This window comes from Crinia signifera, chromosome 1 (genome assembly GCF_055691185.1).
Source record: "Crinia signifera chromosome 1, ASM5569118v1, whole genome shotgun sequence".
In the NCBI taxonomy this organism is placed as follows: Eukaryota; Metazoa; Chordata; class Amphibia; order Anura; family Myobatrachidae; genus Crinia; species Crinia signifera.
In genome coordinates this window covers 146,605,041-146,624,322 of record NC_139217.1, presented here as the reverse complement: position 1 = coordinate 146,624,322, position 19,282 = coordinate 146,605,041, and the positions used below count along the sequence as shown (strand labels likewise).

The 19,282-nt window shown below is 43.2% G+C and overlaps 1 protein-coding gene and 1 pseudogene across 2 annotated transcripts in view; one reads left to right on the top strand and one right to left on the bottom strand.

The window, feature by feature from the left end:
* Positions 1–3,093, bottom strand: part of LOC146061564 (bifunctional heparan sulfate N-deacetylase/N-sulfotransferase 4-like) — a 325,562-nt gene extending 322,469 nt beyond the window's left edge. For both annotated transcript variants that reach the window (XR_014471058.1, XM_083174471.1), the window contains exon 1: positions 2,598–3,093. The gene's annotated coding sequence lies outside the window, so the exon portion shown is untranslated. The remainder of the gene's footprint in view (positions 1–2,597) is intronic.
* Positions 3,094–16,949: 13,856 nt separating this feature from the next.
* LOC146039326 (5S ribosomal RNA) lies at positions 16,950–17,069 on the top strand (annotated as a pseudogene).
* The last annotated feature ends 2,213 nt before the right edge of the window (positions 17,070–19,282 follow it).

Sequence of the window (19,282 nt, the reverse complement as noted above, 5' to 3'; positions counted from 1 at the left end):
GTGCCCCGATGGTCCCCCGGTGTCCACGATGTTCCCCGATGTCCATGGCGGCCTTCAGCAACCTCATCAGCGGACTCAGGGTTGCATTGTGTGAGTGCGCACCCATGCACTCACGCAATGCACCCCTGTGACCAGAGATGCCACTGAAGAGGATCCTGAAGCCCGCCGTGGATGCCAGGGGACATGGTAAGTACGAAAAAAGGGCCGGGGGGGTGGACAAAAAGAAACAAAATATTCTGAAAAACCACGGCTTTTGAAATATTTTGGTTTTTGCATATACGAATATGGTATACTCAACCTGTATAATAAAAAAAGATGGATTTGGGGATTTTGAAACGTTAACTCTGGTCCTCCACACTCAGCAAAGGTGTTTGCTGTGATCATTATGGCAACAACCAGCTTGTGTACTAAACTGATATTGTACTGTAGGTCATTTAATTCCTAAACACCAATTGGCTCATTCCCAACTATGACACCTTAGTTGGTGAGACTTAAATATAAATGCATGTTGGACTGGAGAGGATTCAAAGTTCATAAAAATGGCAAGGCTGTGATCTGGTAAATGTCAAAACACAAATTAAGACAAACTGAAACATTTACTGAAAAAGTACAGTACAAACCTTGAACAAGTATCAAGCAAACATCTTTGCTGAACCTAGAGCTAGTCAGACAATGTACACTGCACAATGACACATTGTAAACAAATAGCTCATTCACCTGAACAACAGATGTAGGCTGAACATGTTTGTGTGGGTACATTTTTGCATTTATCTGCAAGATTATATATACGTGTGTGTGTTTGTGTGTATTTAAAACTACAGCAAGTTTATTTTGATTAATCTGTGTTCTACTAATGTAAATAGTCTTATTAGTTTTCCTGTGCTGCATAATCTGTCTGTCTGTTTATATGATTTGTCTTGCATTTCTGGAAAATTTGATCAATAATACACAAAGTGTTTTCCTGAACAAGGTCAACCTTACCTTAACCACTTCATCTCCTGAGGGGTTTAAAAGCTCCTTCAGCACTATTAATGCAGATAAATTACATTTTTTCCTTATACAATTACTGACAAACTGTCTATGGGAAAGTGGCAGCATCTGTATGGCTATAAATGTTTATACAACACTTTATATTTTCAATTTAAATACTCTACATCACAGTAATCGTAATGATTGGGAATCAGTGGTTAAGGTAGACATGGTAACAAATGAATCGGAATGTTCAGCGCAAGACTTAAACATTCGAAGGTATTCCAGTTGAGAAAAGTGATACCTGTAAATGTAATGAATCATATATTTTAAGTCAAATATGCAAATATGCATGTTATAGTATACATAATCAATTAAAAAAATTTCTACTTTCACTTTAAGATTCATTTTAAAAGAAAGAATGAAAATAAGTCAGATGGATGTAACTTTTGTCAATCATGTAGTAATACAGTATGTATACCTGGTATAATGCACTTCTAAGATTGGCAGAACTACATTTTTAAATACAGTGTCACATAAATCACTTCATGTGTTGCATCACTTGGTAAACATCAGTGGCTTAAAGAGTTGTATTCAAAACAATAAGACCAAAGCAACTAAATAAGTGAATGCAAAGCATAATATATGATTAATTTACATACAGAGCAATTCACTAAGTGGACATGGAATGAAAAACTTTCCATCTGATAAGAGATTGATATTAATGCATAGGATTATCCCATGATGCTTCTCAATACAGTATGTGTTACTACAAACCAGATTGTTGTACTCCTTACTACATATAATCCATACAATAAGATAGGGGACATACAGTACATTGATATCATGTTAATGAACTATTTATCCAGAATAGAAAAGTAATGCTTCCATACATTAGGTGCTCAACATCACGATCAATGCTAGACTATGGTGTGATTTACTTAATATAAACTCTCTATAAAAGTTAGGACATCTGGAGCTGGTGTGAAATCAGTGTTCCACATATTGGCCAGTGTGATTTATAGCCAAGGCTTGGAACAGAGAAAATACATTTCTATCTCAACTGCACATGGTAACAAGCATAGCCAAATGGACATGACTGATCAATACATTGAAGACGGAATGCCTGATTGGTTACACATAGAAATAGCTCTGCAAACAATCTGGATCGTATCAAAGAAGCACCGCAAATAAACAAATAAAGGATTAACACATGCATGAAACATTCAATGCACAACAACGATGCTGGAGAAAGATGCTGGTGAGTAATTGCCAGAAAATGCTTTGCAATTATTCTTCATTAAGTTCCATACAAATGTCAGGCACTTGAAAAAGCTGGGAGTCATCTGCAGGGTAACAGAGAAATCTTTGTAACTGTACTATGAGAAGGAAGATAACATAAGATCGTCACTCTAGTAACACCTAGAAGCCACAGCAATTGAATGAGCACCTTTGGAACGATACGATGCTACAGTTTGTACTATGTGATGCTGATCTCTGCTCTTTTGTTATTTTACTCTACGTTTAGAGCAAGTATAATTTACTGTGAGTAGTAATACAAAGCATATACAGTAATGGATATACTACGTGGATATTACAATAGTGAGCACTTTATAAGTAAGACTTACCTGAAAAGCAAGGTCTGTCTCCTCTTCACCAGATGCTTAGCAGTCACCACGGGAACAGAGGAGTTAGGGTTACCTGTCAGTTCCCACCATCTGCTGAATCAGTAGCCAAGTCAGCCAGCTAAGATACTGAACTCCTTACAGCAAAGCCCTGTTATATACCAGCAGGGATAGACATACATGCAGTCACCGTTTTCTAGCCATGCAGACAGCTGGAATGATTCACACCTCTATAAAATGCACCTTCCTTCTTGGACATGAGGATTCCACCAGGGAACAGCACACAGAAAAACAATGCTATGAAAACTATTTAATCTCACGAACAGCAGCTGCTGACTGCCTCTCCCTTTGCTACTGTACGTCTTGATGGGCTGCTATAGTCAGTGCTCTCCTTGCTTCTCTCTCTTATCACTGGTACTGGAACAGCAAGCATCGTTGCAGTATTATGATTGGCAGAAGCAGCCAATTCCTTCAGCTGATCACCCTCAGGACTCTCAAGGACTAGAAGCTGTTGTGATGTCATCCAGGATAGTGGGATGTAACAACACATGGATCTATTCCAACAGTAGCTAATTCAGTGATCAGCTGCATCCCTCTCACACCAGAGTGATTTATTAAAAACTCCTGAAGGATTAGAAAAATCTGTCAGTACACATTTGGGACCCTTTTTTTCTTTTACACACCAGCTGTTGTTATATGCAGGCAGAAGTGTAATACCACACTCAGCTTCTGACACCTTCAATTGATGGTGTCATAAAAATGTCTGATAGGAAAAATGTGACATGCTTCTGCATTTTGTTTTCACAAGAAATCATGTCAAGCAAGTAAAATAAAGTACCTTTTTTTTTTTAAAGGAAAGAGGTTTAATAACAAGGTCAGAGGTTTCAAATTAATTCAGAAACATTTTATAAGTAATTAAATTGGTATCAAAAACTTTGAGGAAAATTAGGTTCTGTAACTGTCAACTATTGTGGGTCCTAGATTCCTATATTTAATCTTTAATCAAAAATTACTTTAAATATTGGGAATGTTATTTTTGCTATTTTGTTTTTTTTGTTCTTTTCAGTTTGGGAATAGTGGAAAAATAATGCATCAATGAGAATAAATTATTGGGCTAACATTAAAATGAAGCCACACAATATGTACTATTTGGCTAAAGCAGAATTGCATATACATTTAGCAGATGGATAATTTTTAGCACTGTGCATGCCGAGTGCAGGGTAGTAGGTTTCAGGGGGTGTGGCCTCATTGTAGGAGGTGTGGCCATGCACCTTTAGAACAAAATACAGAAAAAAAACAGTACTTTAAGCACCTCCCTGGCCACACTACAACAGTTGAAAATAGTCGCTGCCATGTAACAGGTAGTGGTGCAAGTATGCTGGTATGGGGTGTTATGGCGTACCTGTTAGAAATATTTACCCCATACCACCAGCCCAAGCACTGCCACCGCAGGGGTGTAGAGTCTCTATCCACTATCTGGAGGCGTGCAGGGTCTCTGTCTGCATGGACAGAAACCCTGCACCCATCCACGAGTGGCCACAGCCTTGAAGGACACAGAAGCAAGAGGTCCTACTAAACCTTTAGTGTCTTTTAGGGGAATGCAGCATGTACAGTAATACCCGGAGGCACCAGATTCAGGAAGCGCTGGTACGCTGTGACCCTGCAGTCCCCTGGCAATGAGGATGCCCCCCAGGCAAAAAACTGGGGGGCATGTAACCCCCAGGCAATGACCAGGTAAATCCCAGGCAACAAATATGTAACCCTTGGGGCAAGGAGTATGTAACCTCCAAGCAATTAGCATGTAACCCCAGTCAAGGAGCAAGAAACCCCTGTCAAGGAACATGTAACATCTGCCAACTCCTGGCAACCATCATGTAACCCCTGGCAATGAGCAAGAAACCCCTGGCATGTTGGGTGGTAAGTAGTGGCATGATGTTTAAGCGGCACTAGTGGGGGCATTATGTGTGTAAGCAACACTAGTTGGGGTATTGTAAAAACAATAGAAATACAATCAATGGCGCTGAAAAGGGCAGCACTTTCCTACCCATGAGTTACCTTCCTGGAATCGGAACATAAGCATTATTTGTCCTAACTGTGGGTGTGCGTTCTCCTGGTTTTTTATTTATTGCGTCAGAATGGAAGCATTATTTGTCCTAACTGTGAACGCGTTCTCCTGTTTTTTTTATTTACTAGTTGTGGTATTATTTGTGTAAGCAGCACTACAGGGGGCATTATGTGTGTAAGTAGCACTACAGGGGCATAATGTATATTGGCATTATGGTCTGTGCCATGTGTATGGGGCATTACGGTGTGTGGCATAATGTGGCCACATCCCTATTGTCATGTAGCCACTACCCTAGTTGCATGTGACCCTAGTTGCTAGACCCACTGGGCCCCTCCACCAGACCTGGGCTGAGTGCAATCATGTGTACACTAAAGAGGAAATCAATTAGCTGCTGGTTTATTCCAAGATAAATTGTTGGAAAAAATACATGTGTTGCAGGGAAAGGACTTTTCCCATTCCGAGAAACTGGGATTTAAGCACAGAAACCCACTGATTCCATATACAGTAAACTGTGGAATCAATTTAGTTTTTCCCCACATGACCAGAGTTTGTGGCTAGGTTAAGTCCCATTGTGGGGTATTCCCAGCTATTTGAATATTTCTGATGCAGCTATTAGCCATGGGGTAAACCCGTGGCTAACTAAACACCCCCTTAGTGTTTATTAATTTATTATTTTTTTATTACCAGGTTCTTATATGAAGCAGCAATACACTGTACCATGCTCTGCAAGGCACCTGATGAAACTGAGATGATCCAAGAGTTGTTGTGTTTCATAGTTTTATTTAAATATTGAATCGTATTTGTGTTACAGAAGCAAGAAAACACTAATCAAGGTTTAGTGGAAACACTGGGCTGTAACTTTAATTGCACAGCAATTTTTGGTACTCTTTACCTAGAACGGCGCCCATCGCGGGCATCGCATGTACATCGCATGCCATTATAATGGCATGCGATGCGACCGATGCGATGCCTGCGATTTTACATAGAAATGCATGTTAAAATGTAAATCGCGTCGGTCGCATCGCATGCGGCCAAAAAATCGCATGCAATGCGACCGACGCGATTACCGCGATTTTACAAAGGGAACAATGTTAAATGGCCCAATTGACCCAATTTTACATAGGGAACAATGTTAAATGACCCACAGACCCCAAATAGCTACCCTGAAGTGTGAAATGGCCCCCCCAATTGTTAATGCCACCACACGATCAACGTCAACCCGAAGTGCGGCGAGCGCAGCGAGCCCGCGAGGGGCGTCGGTACGCGTCCTCCGACCTTTTTATAACCCCACTATCCACGTCGGCGTGGAGTTGAGAATAGAAAGTGTGGCGAGCGCAGCGAGCCACCGAGCCCGAATCGTGGCGAGCGTAGCGAGACCCGCGAGGGGACGTGGATACCTGTGAAGCCCGCGAGGGGACGCGGACACCTGTGAAGGTATCCGCGTCCCCTCGCGGGGCATGCTGCGCTCACCAAGCTTCGGGCTCGGTTGCTTGCTGCGCTCGCCACACTTTCTATTCTCAACTCCACGCCGACGTGGATAGTGGGGGTATGAAAAGGTCGGAGGACGCATACCGCCGCCCCTCGCGGGCTCGCTGCGCTCACCACGCTTCGGGTTGATGTTGATCGTGGAGTGGCGTTAACAATTGGGGGGGGGCATTTCACACTTCAGGGTGGCTTTTTGGCGACTGTGGGCCATTTAACATTGTTCCCTATGTAAAATCGGGTCAATTGGGCCATTTAACATTGTTCCCTAAGTAAAATCGCGGTAATCGCGTCGGTCGCATCGCATGCGATTTTTTGGCCGCATTCGATGCGACCGACGCGATTATTTACCTTGCGATGCCTAAAATCAAAATCGTGGGTGCCGTTCTAGCTAAAGAGTACCGAATTTTTTTTAAATACAGTATGTACAAAAGGCCTAATTCAGACCTGATTACATGGCTACAAATTTGCAGGCTAAGCAATTATCGATAGACTGCTTGCATACAGCCCATAGTACTCTTGCGTTGGGCAGTCCTGTGATAAAATCTTGCCACTTTTGTGAACGCTGTGTGCAAGTTGATTGACAGAAAGCCGGTGTTTGGGGGTGGTAATGTGGTGCACCGGAAAAGACGGCAAGAAACCCTTTACCGTTAACTTGACTTCAGGAACTTGACCGCGACATATTCTTCTGATTTGAGGCTCAGCTGAGACAAGAAGGATGCTATAGGAACGGTTCAAGGGTGTTTATTTATAGTGCACTTCAATATTTCAACACGGTAGCCGGCAGGTCTACCACAATATCAATCACTCTAAAATGCAATACAGTGCAAATACGATAATAAGAAAACTAACGCTTGCTAAAGACAAGGCACCGCCAGGCATACGTCAAACTCCTTTCCAGAAGGATATAACTAGCTGGTACACTCTTATGCAACAGTTACCTACTTGAACCTGGTTTGTTTACAACGTCTGTCTTCTTTACTGACAGGGCTGAATAACCCCAATGCGACGTATGCAACCGTAGGGCATTGCGGGAGGGTCTGGCTTAGTACAGATTAGGCACGTGGGTAAGACAGCCGTGTCATCAAAGGGGAGGATGCAATAACTTAGGCAATCCTCTAAATGGCAATTATTAATGGCAATAATACAAGGCAATTTAGCAATCACATTGACACATACGAAATTATCAGCTCAATAACTTCACGGTATAAAATAACGTCACACAATAGCACTTTAAACAGCCCTATGCTTACTGGGTACCCAGTCTTCTAACATAACCTACTGTCTCTAAGACAGACCTGTGCACAAGGATTTCTGGTCCGTTGGAGGCCTCTATTCTCCTACTGCGCAGTGGTTTTATAACATGAAAGAACAATCCTCCTTAGGTGAGCAAAGATAACATGGGAGGGGGCACTGTCCCAAATAAAGGAACTACTGATATCTCCTTTGAAAAGCTGGCAGGGAAATTCCTGATTTAAGCCACAAGTTGGCACTGTTGGATCTCCTTTGGAGGAAATGGCTGTACTCTGTCTGGTGAAGATTTATATTTCGCAGCGCAGGAGCTGAGGGTGTCTGTGATTGGGAATTAGTGTCCAGAATTGTGTGCCTGGGGTAGCTGTATCTTTAGAGCTCCTTAGTTTTGCAAATGGGGATGTCCTGACACTCAGAAGGGCCTAAATGCAGGTGCTCCTAACCTGCATTTCCACACGGGCTGTCCCCTGAGCTGTAGGGAGCAGTAACTTTCAATTCTTCTTTAGGCAGTGAGGGGGGAAAGCCCACGGTGGCACAAGGGCTCTGTCTGTGCTTGGAAGGGGTTCTGGTGGCTGGGACTCTCAAAGGGCTTGGTGAGAGGGCACTGTCAGGAATCCCTGTGTGAACTACCCCTTGCTAGATAGGGGACAGAGGCAGCAGGCTGTCAGGGTGCGGGTAGCTGAACGGAGCAGCGGTGGTCGGCACCGGGTCTCCAGCAGGGTCACAGGGTCGCGGCTGCGGCACTTGGTTCCCCCTCCTCCAATCTAGCGTGTCTAGTCTCCGGCCGGGGTTGGGGGCAGCTCTCTCCTTCTTCACGCGACCACACACTCTGTTACTCACGCTAGCCGGGTCTTATCCTGTCGGGTCCAGCTCAGCCTCTTCTGCGTGCTGCGTCTCTTCACTCTGGCGTTGCTGTGGATGTCGCTGGATGACGTGGCGGGATGCTTCTGCCAGTCACTCGCTGTCGGGTCACGCGGATGGTATCTTCTCCGGTGCGCAGGCCTTCCGCTGCTCGGGGCTGTCACTCACTGCTGCAGGTCGGTGTTGCCACTACACGCCCTGGCTCTCTCTTGGCTGCAGCTCTCGGACGTACTACCAGTCCACCCCTCAAGGTAATGGCGCTTTGACTGTCCCTCCTTCGCGCCACACTTTTTTCCTCCTCCTCCTCTTCGAGCTCATCTCTCAGCGCCAATCATGGGGCACCTCCTTGTCCTGTCTGGATCCCAGCACCTTAGGCAAGTGCTGGGTCCAAGTGTCCTTCCCCTATGTCCTCACACCGCGTGCTGCTGCAGGGCAGTTGCCTATCAACCCCCTGCAGTTCCTTTGTAAATAGGGTTACCCTGGCAACCAATGTAAATGCTGGGCATGGCAAGGGATACCCAGTTTTCTGGGGTGTCACAGTAACCATCCATTTTCTGGGAGTGTCAATGAAACAGCAGGCGTGCCCAGGCATTTTAGGGGAAGACATGTGACGTCAGCCACTTCTGTCTCTGCTACAGTAGTTACATTTAGTAAAAAGTGGGTATAATCATATTGGAAGGTTGCATTAAACAAAAGCTTTATTTACAGAGCATTTTTAGAAAACCTTCTGGTGACATACACTACTGTTCAAAAGTTTGGAGTCACTTTGAAATTTCCTATTTTTAAAGAAAAGGACAGATTTTTCAATGAAGATAACATTCAGTTAATCAACTCTATGCATTGTTAATGTGGTAAATGACTATACTAGCTGCAAATGTCTGTTTCTTAAAGGAATATCTACATACAGATGGAGCAGCTCTCATCTATTTCCATCTGCCACCACTCGCCATCCACCAGAAGTGGGTACGCATGCATGAGATGCTCACGCGCCCCATTCTGACAGAGCCTGCCACCGCTTCGCTGATGCTCCTCGCTGTCCCCAGTAGCTGCCTGCACCCCACACTAACCCTAGCGATTTCCAGTGCTGGCTGAGAGGCGCTACATCTGTAGGTGTATAGAGGCCCATTTCCAGAAACCATCACTGCAGTGTTCTAATGGTACTGTATATGTGTTTGCTAATCACATTAGAAGTCTAACGAATGGTGAGAAATCCCTTGAAAACCCTTATGAAAATATGTTAGCACAGCTGAATATGGGTTTCCTGGGAAGAGAAGCTATAAAACTAGCCTTCGTTTGAGCTAGCTGAGTATCCAGCCTTACATTTGTGGGTTCAACTATTGTCTCAAAATGGCAAGAAACTTTCATGTGAAACTTGATGGTCTATTCTAGTTCTTCAAAATTAAGGCTATTCCATGCAAGAAATTGCCAAGAAATTGAACATTTCATACTCCCTTCAGAGAACAGCACAAACAGGCTCTAACCAGAGAATAAAAAGAAGTGGGAGGCCCCAGGGCACAATTAAGCAAGAAGACAAGTACATTAGAGTCTATAGTTTTAGAAATAGATGCCTCACAGGTCCTCAACTGGCAGATTCATTAAATTTTAACTGCAAATGCCAGTGTCATTGTCTACAGTGAAGAGGCAACCCCGGGATGCTGGCCTTCTACACAGACTGGCAAAGAAAAAGCCATATCTGAGACTGGCCAATAAAAGAAAAAGATTAATATGGGAAAAAGAACACAGATATTGGACAGAGGAAGATTGGAAAAAAGTTTTATGGACAGACAAATCGAAGTTTGAGGTGTTTGAATCACACAGGAGAATGTTTGTGAGATGCAGAACAAGTGAAACTATCATGGAAGATTGCCACAAGCCATTTGTCAAGCATGGTATATGTAATGTGATGGTCTGAGGCTGCTTTGGTGCTGGTAAAGTGGGAGATTTGTACAAGGTAAAAGGAATTTTGAATAAGGAAGGCTATCAGTCCATTTTGCAATGCCATGCCATACCCTGTGGATAGCGCTTGATTGGATTCCATTTCCTCCTCCAACAAGACAATGACCCAAAGCACAGCTCCAAATTATGCAACAACAATTTAGGGAAGAAATAGACAGCTGGTATTCTTTCTGTAATGGAGTGGCCAGCGCAGTCACCAGATCTCAACTCCATTGAGCTGTTGTGGGAGGCAGTTCGACCGTATCATACATAAGAAGTGCCCATCAAGCCAAACCAACTGGGGGAGGTGCTTCAGAATGTGTGGGATGACAATTCTTCATATTACTTCAACAATTTAACAGCTAGAATGCCAAAGATCTAAAATGCTGTAATTGATGCAAAATTGAGCATTCTTATTCATTATTATGATAATATTATTTCAAATAAAAATCACTACAGTATTTCTAACCTTGGAAACGGAGCTCCCTGACGACGACATCAGCTTTATACTGTAGGTTCTATGGGTTGCACATGTGTAGACAAAAAACTTCTTGTGTCTGTCATTTCCATTGTGCAGGTGCCATGATCCTATTGGTGACTGGTCTCCCCTCCTCCTTCAATGGCAGGATGGCCGGAAGTAGCCCCCCTCTTCCATAAATGCTGCTGATCCCCAATATGTGCATAGTACAACATTTAATACAATTTCATTCAAATTTCGGCCCTGCTATATAAAAGGAAAATATATGTAATAAACACGATTTATGTAGAATAGAATACACTTTATAATCACATAATACAATTTAGGAAAATTTTTAATAGGACAAAAAACTAGCCCACATATGCTTTCTTACTATATATTTTTAAAGCTATGTAATATTTTTACAGTTAGAGAGATACCAAATCTGTGGACCTTTTCATTTTTTTACTGATCCTTTCACTGTAATTTTCTGCCTGCCACCAGTATCACATTGTGATGAATGGGAATAGATAGCCATAGGACACTGTTTCTCTAAGGGGTAAATAGATCACCTGATTATAAATAAAGATAAGTTTGGTGCAGTTGGCTTTATAAGTATGGGACAAGTCTTCATGTAATTGAAGTAAATGAAATTCTTCATACAGTAATTGTACTGTACAAGCTAGGCTGATGGAATAACTACGTTTTTTTTTAATAACGGAGCATCAATTAATAATATCACCATCACTGGCTGCCAAATTCTGCCCTCTTTCCCCCACCCCACAGATATTATGACATTTTGTGGGTTACTCCTGTACTACACAATAAATACTCCTGGAGGTACAGTAGTTCTACACAATAATAACAAGTGCTGGTTTTAAGGCCTGTACTCACAGGCGACTGCTGTTTCCATGCTGATTGCACGGCAATAGCGATGCACCCTGCAATGTTGTGTGCTGAGCAATCATGCTGAGTGGGGTTTTGCCTGTTGTTAATAGGCAAAACGCCATGATCTTGCAGGTAAGACAGTGCAAGCACTGTTTCCTTGCGGGCTATAATGGCGGGCATACACTGCAAGGCATACACACAGAATGATCAGTGCTCCATTTGAAATAGTCAGGGAGTCAGGCAGTGGGGAGGGAGATAACAGGCTGCTGCTGCAGCACAGCCTCTCTCCCCAGCTCAGCACACTCTGCTCAGTGCCATGTGCTGAGCTGGAGAGAGACAGCTGCACCTTTTTTCACAGGGCGTGGCCATGCCCACACCCAGAGGCCTCACCCGGTGGTCAGAACCTCTCCATTTTACTGGGGCCCAGCTTACATTTCGACCCCCTGTATGTCCCTAATGGATCCACATAAAAGTTTGCTTTGTTAAAAAAAAAGGAAACATCACTTGAAATCCCCACCTAATTAAAATGAAGCAGCAGACATAATTCATGTATCCTTATCATTATCAATTATTCTCTATTGTCTAACACTGCTTGGTTTAGCCATCTTTATTTTAGTTATACTATAATATTGGTTTACCATCTGGGTTCAAAGATCATTTACAGCCATAACCTTATCCATACACGCCAAAGCAAAGACTTGAATAACAACTTCTTTTTATTTAAAAATGGATTGAGCACTTATTTTACATTTTCATTCAAAGCTTTAAGAGTCCTTGAATCCTGTGACAATTGGCATGTTGCAGAATTTGGTGATGCTCCCTATAAGTTTATAACCTTAGTATACACAATGGTCATTGCTCAGTATTGCTGGTGTTGGATTGCTGAAGATTTCACGTGATAGTTTCCCCATGCAAACCAAACCATGTGGAAGGAAATTACTGTATATGGCTGATGCACCCCCTGCTTTTCATGAATAACTGCGATGGTGCTAAAAATACGTTTTTTTAAATTTTCTAAGGGGATGTGGCCACACCTCCCGTGATTAGGCCAAAAAGAACAGAGCTGGTTGACCTCTCTACAGCACTGTGTGCTAGGACACAGTCAGTGAGCCAGATTCTCTAAACTTCAAAAGTGATAAAATAGAGAATGATAAACAGCAAGCCAATTAGCTCCTGTCTGACATTTTTCAAACACAGTCTGTGACATGGCAGGTAGGAGCTGATTGGCTTGCTATTTATCACTCTCCATTTTATCACTTTTGAAGTTTAGAGAATCTAGCCCAGTGTCCGTAGATGCTGAAATACTAATTGGTGAGTCTTTAGGCTCCACATCAGTAACATCATCAAATCTTGCACCCGCTTCATCATCTAAGTCTGTGAGTACTTGAGCATTTGTGTTTGCATCTACTTTAAGTGAAATGCATATGATGTGCCAGAAACACGTTGTTAAGACTATCTGTGCTTGTGTTAAGCCACCTCCCAGGTAATATTCACTATATTTGAACAATGTCTCAGTCCTAGCTCCAACTCTGTGTGCACGCAAACTGGATAGATGCGCAGTGTGACATTGATGCATGTGCAGAAGAAATTAATCACTCCTCTGCATCCTACATGTTGCCCCTACTGTGCTGCTATCTGGTTTTTAAATATCTCCAAGCCAGTGGTGTTGAGAGGGAGGTGGAGCAGGTGTTAATTACCCAGGCTCTGGCTTGTTGGAGGGGCCCAGCATGGTTCACCGACCCCTTGGAAAACCAACCACACCACCAAATGTAATTAACTCGATACAGGAAGCAGGTCCTTCCTTCTCTGCAGCTCCATCTTCCTGAATATCACTGGTAGAGGGCGCTGGCCAAGAAGGAGGAACCCACTACCCAAAACAAGCAAGATAAGATGCTCTTGTATGTTCCCCCTCCTCCTCCGATCTGAATGCAACCCCCTGTGCCATTCAATTACCTTTTGTTGTTGTTGACACCAGGACCGATTGGCAGCTTTCATCTTGTCATCAGAGTTGAAGTGTTGACCCTTAAGGTGTTATTTCATATATATTAGCTCCTTTTCAATACTACAGAGCAGTGTGGCTCATTACAAATTAATTAAAATATAATCTCTTGTATAATCTTAAAAAAAGCAACACAATTATTTCACAATTATGAAAAAGAGGTGTGTTACCCTCAATGCACTGTGCTCCTCTGAACACATGATGCAAACATTAGTACTTTTGTATTTTGTATAGCAGTTGGAGACTCAATTATAGCATATTCAGAATTAAAGTTGTAAATTATTGCTTGTGTGGAGTGTAAATGGATGTGGGCCCCAACTCCACACAAGAACACCCTTAACCTTTTTAGTGTCAACATTGCTTTGAGAGATGTGCCAAATAGCCAGTTAAAATTCCAAGACCATAGTCAAGTAATGTGAATGACTTTAGTTATTGCCAGCAAATGATCTGAAGTCAATTAATTGAAGTTTAGTTAAATATTGTCCCCCCAATAAAAAATAGTCCCTATGAGCGAGGCTGGCATTTTTAGCAGATATAGGAGTTTATTCTGGTTCATACGCCCCCCCCCCCCCCAACGCGTTCGCATTTCTGTGCGTATGTGCATATGCTGGGTGCGGTCAGGCACGGCGAACTAGCTCTCATTTGCACCCACCAGTGCAGGGTGGGGGGGTTTGGCGGTGTTGATCGGTTGCGCCCATGGGAACACCTATGTTTCATGGATAATCCCATGAAAACACTGGGTGTTCCCATGGAAATTAGGCAGTGATCGTCTGCCGGGGGCCGGCGGCTGACGTCACGAGATGTCAGCTGCCCGCCCTCTTCCCGTATGTGGAGCATAAACAGCTAAGACACCAGAGAGTGTCTTAATTTTTTGTGCACCTTCCAAATTATTTGATAGAATGATTTGGCCCCTGCACCCAAGGCTGCGAATGGATGTTTATGCAAAACATCCATTCGCAGCCGTGCGGGGAACTAGGCAAGCGAGGGGGGAGGCTGTGCTAGTAGCGGATGGCATTTAATCAATACGCAATGCTTCAAAATGGACCAGAATAACCTCCATACTGTATTTCACATCTCACACAGCAACATTGGCACGCAAAGGGTTAATGAAGATAATTAATTCAGTGGGGTGTTGTGCCAGCATTACCAAAATGCCAGACATCTGCCGTTAATAGAAGGGCTAACATTGCACATTTTTCCTTGCAACTAGCACAGCCACCCACCACTAGCACAGCCACCCAGGGCCGTCTTAACAGCAGTGTGGGCCCCTGGGCAAAGCAATGCACTGGGGCCCTTACCCATTCTCCCCTCCTATGGGTGGGGGGTGCTATCAGCAGCAGCTTTGATGTCCCACAGGTGGCAGGGGGTGCTCTATCTTTCATTCAACATGTAGGACCTGGAGCAGTAACTTCTGCTAATTACTCCTTTACTGCACAGGTGGTGGGAGGGAGAACACTAACGTGTGGAAGGGGAACTGAGCTGAATGAAGGGTCCCTTGTAAATGACTTCCAGGGAGGTAGGGGGTGTTTTATACGCAGGGGAGGGTTGGATAATGAAGTGGGCTTATTATTCACCATTTTCCGGTGGAAGTGCAGCTTGTTTGACTGCAGATATCGCCATTATCTGGAAATAGATTTCTTAGCCTTCAATAGTATAAAAACCTAGAGTCCCAACTTTCAGGAGGTGCTGGGGACTTGGGGATCAGAGATCAGGAGCCAGAGCAATCCATTGACAAAAATCTAAAACTGTACACCAGACGTTTGGAGCTGGAGCAGGGACCGGCTGCTGGAAGGCTGATATCTCTGGTTTTGGGAATGATAAAGACAAGCCGCTAGTGTCGACAGAAAGGGGAGAGTCCCAGATTTGGGAATATACTCTCAGAAAACTCTAAGTCAGAGAGAACCTGAGAAATATGACTGGGAACTGCAATTAACAGGTCGGATGTGGACTGCTGCTTTGAAGTTGGATATCTCCAGTTCCCCAGGGCCGATTTTCAAAATTCTGGTATCCCTGGAAAAAGGGGATCCTCAGCTATCAGAATAGGGTCGTTATACACCTGGGGTCCCTGGGCAAGTGCCCATTAAGCCCATACGAAAAGACGGCCCTGCAGCCACCCCCTTCAAATTTCAGAAATTGAGACAAAAAAAAGTCATAAGAAAAAATGCCTATAGATGCTCTGCTGTGCACCATTTCTAGCACACTAATGTGGGTGCCACAATAATTAAGTCCCTATAGATCGTAAGCTTGCAGCAGGGCCCTCCATGGGCGCACACAGGGGAGGTTTCTGAGTACTTAAGGTGTCCATACACACAGAGATTTATCTTCAGATCTGGCTGGTTAGAACAAACACATGGATATGGATGAGAGCAAACGACAGTTGACCATTTGCTTGGAAATGCTGGAAAACTGACAAACTGTCACTCATCCATAACCATGATTTTGTTCCAACCAGCCAGATCTGAAGATAAATCTTACTAGTGTATGGGCACCTTTAGAACCCCCCCCCTGGCAGCCGATCAATCGGCGATGCTGAGCAGTTTATGTATTTATGCACGGCTTCAACCATTAAGCGGCAGCTCCCTGTAACTGCTGGCTTCCGTCTGTAGGGGGAACTTCAGCATCTGCGCGCAGCTCTTCCCAGGCTGTGTGTGGGCTTTGGGACACAGCCGGGTAAAGCAGTGCCACTGCCTGCCTCCTCCAACAAGGTCAAGGTGCGTGTCATATAAAAACGTCTTTTGGGTCCTGGTTTAAAGTTGTATATTCAAGAAATCTAAGAACTTGAAAGACATTTTAGCACCAAGCCTTCTAAAGAATCCACAAACAAATACAGGAATCAAGTGTGTAGGCTCCTACAAGTGTGGAAGATGTAATATATGTAAGTTTGTTCATCCAAACAGGAAAAAGTTCACCAACTTCAACGACACTAAGGACTACACCATCAAAGACTTCATTAACTGTAATACAAGTTCAGTAATATATCTTCTAGAATGCCCCTGTCACCTGAAATATGTAGGGAAAACCAAGAGACCACTGAAACTGAGGATCCAAGAACATAATCGCAACATCAAGAACAAGATAGACAGCCACGCCATCTACAAACACTTTGAAAGTCACCTTAACGCCAATCCTGATAGACTAACTTTTAAGGCAATTGAATGGGTCAAAATGGGACCAAGAGGAGGCGATTTGGCGACAAAATTATCCCAGAGAGAAATGTACTGGATTTTTGAGCTGGATACCATGCATCCCCAGGGTTTCAATGACAGCTATGAAATAGCACCAATCTTATAAGGTCAAAACGTATCATTACCACTTCTTACTGGCACATCTTTTATCACAAACTTCTGTACACTTTTTTAAATTTCGGGTGTAAATATAATAAAGGTATTAAAACATCTCAAAAGTGTCACCGTATTTATCTACAGTCAAACCACAGTATGTGACGCCCAATCTCGTCCGATCTTGGAAGCTAAGCAGTGTTGGGCCTGGCTAGTACCAAGAAGGGAGACCCCTTGGGAAAACCAGGTGCTGTATTAACAAAAATGACGACTGACCTTTTATGATACTACTCACTAGCATTTCTACCTAAAGAATTCACCATAACTTATTCTAATTTATTTTAGCACCTTCAATTCCTAATGACTTTTAACCTCATTCTATTTATAGATATATATCTGTTTATACACACGTATATATGCACATTAAATGTAAATATATCATATAATCCTCACCCTTCTAAAAAGAACACTTTTATCTTCAAAATACCTCCTAATTTAAATGAACACGGAGAATTCCCTATATTCATTCATATAAGCACTCAGCACTTTATCCTCATTACTGTATTAGAATATAAGCACGCAGCACTGTATCTTAATTATTTATCTAAATGTGAAACATCTGAATATTCCCAATTTTTATTGCTCTATAAGTGCAAATATGTGCAGTACCGCAAGAACATATTATATATATATTTACGATCCCCCCTTTTTTATTTTCATGTAGTATGAAACCTAACAAGTTGCCTCCACAAAGATGGCCGCCGTTACATAATCCATATCCATATATATTTTAGTATATTGAATATAAGCACGCAGCACTGTATCTTAAATGTGAAACCTCTGAATATCCCCTATTTTGGTTGCTCTATAAGTACAAATATGTGCAGTACCGCAAGAACATATTATATGTATTTACGATCTCCCCTTCTTTACTTCCATGCACTATGAATGTAAATGTGCATTTTAAACATGCTCCAAATGTAAAATTTTGTAGTTACTATGGGGGAAATTTACCAAAATGGATTCGTAAAAAATAGGTGTATTCGTAGGCAGAAATACACCTATTTTTTACACATTTGTACTTTCGGGATTTACAATCCTGAAAATACAACAATTCGTATTCCTAATGATGGGACATTCGTATTTGTATTTACAAATACGAATGTCTACACCATCGATAGAATACGACAGAAATCACCATTCAAAAGAATGGTGGTTCCTGATTTACTAAGCAGCCGTATTGATAATACGGCTGCTACTTGGTGTAAAACAGGCACCAAAATACGACAGGAAAATACACCCTGATGTTCCTGTCGTATTTGGCTTTAGCCTGCACGGATCAGTCAGGTTCTCCAAGTCCAAGCTTGCTGGGGAGGCCTGGGGAGGCTTGCTGGGACTCATAGTTCCCCAGTATTAAACAATAGTTTATTCTTTTTTTACACCAAGATCAGCCCGGTGACCACAGCCCAGGGTCACCGGGGACAGCACCAGGCTTCAGCCTGGTCAGGTAAGTCCTGGAGGGGGGGGACCCCTTCATTGGGGGGGTCCCCACTCCCCCAGGGCCCCTGGCCAGGCTGACCGGTCAGGGGGTTAATGTTTTGGCCGCGGGACCTTATATCATAAGTGTTACCCGACATTACCCTGCTGGCTGGTTTGGCCTGGGGCTGGTTCTTAAAATACGGGGGACCCCTAGTCATTTTGTCCCCCATATTTTGGGAACCAGCCCCGGACCTGGAGCCTGGGGCTGCTTTTAAAAAATCAGCGAAGCTCTATTTGTCGGGATCCCTGATTTTTAATTACCGGCCCCGGCTCCTTCAGCCTGGTGCTGGTTACAGCTGTGGGGGGGACCCCACGCTGTTTATTTTTTTTATTTATTTATTTTTTCTATTTTTTTACACCTTGCAGCCTGCACGGATCTGACTGATCCGTGCAGACTGCCAGAAACATTCGTATTAGCGGCCGTATATATGGCCAGCTAATACGAATGGTTACACCATCGGAGGGTTACAAAGCAGTCGTATCTGACTGCTTTGTACATTCCCCTCTGGAACACGACTTTGCATACGACTGAAACAGTCGTATGCAGTCGTAGGGGAAATACTAATACGAAAAACTAGGTTTTTCATATTGCTAAATTTCCCCCTATATGTCATTGTGCAATGTCATTGCATCAGCCATTCATGTGCTAGAGATCTACTATATATGGGATATATTCAGTGTCATAACACAATACAAGCATTTGCCTCTGGATGCCAGCTGCCAGGAGGGCACAGATGAGCGAAGCCGATTGGAGAGCCAGTGCAGCTAGCGGTCGCATCAGTGCTGGGTTACTGACATGAACGCTAGGGGCGAAATGTAATAGGGTGCGATTTTTAGACATGTGCGATTTTTGGTCAAAAACGGCCGAAATCGCACATTTTTTCGAAAATCGCACATTTAATAGGTTGAAAATCGCGGTAAAAAATCGCACTT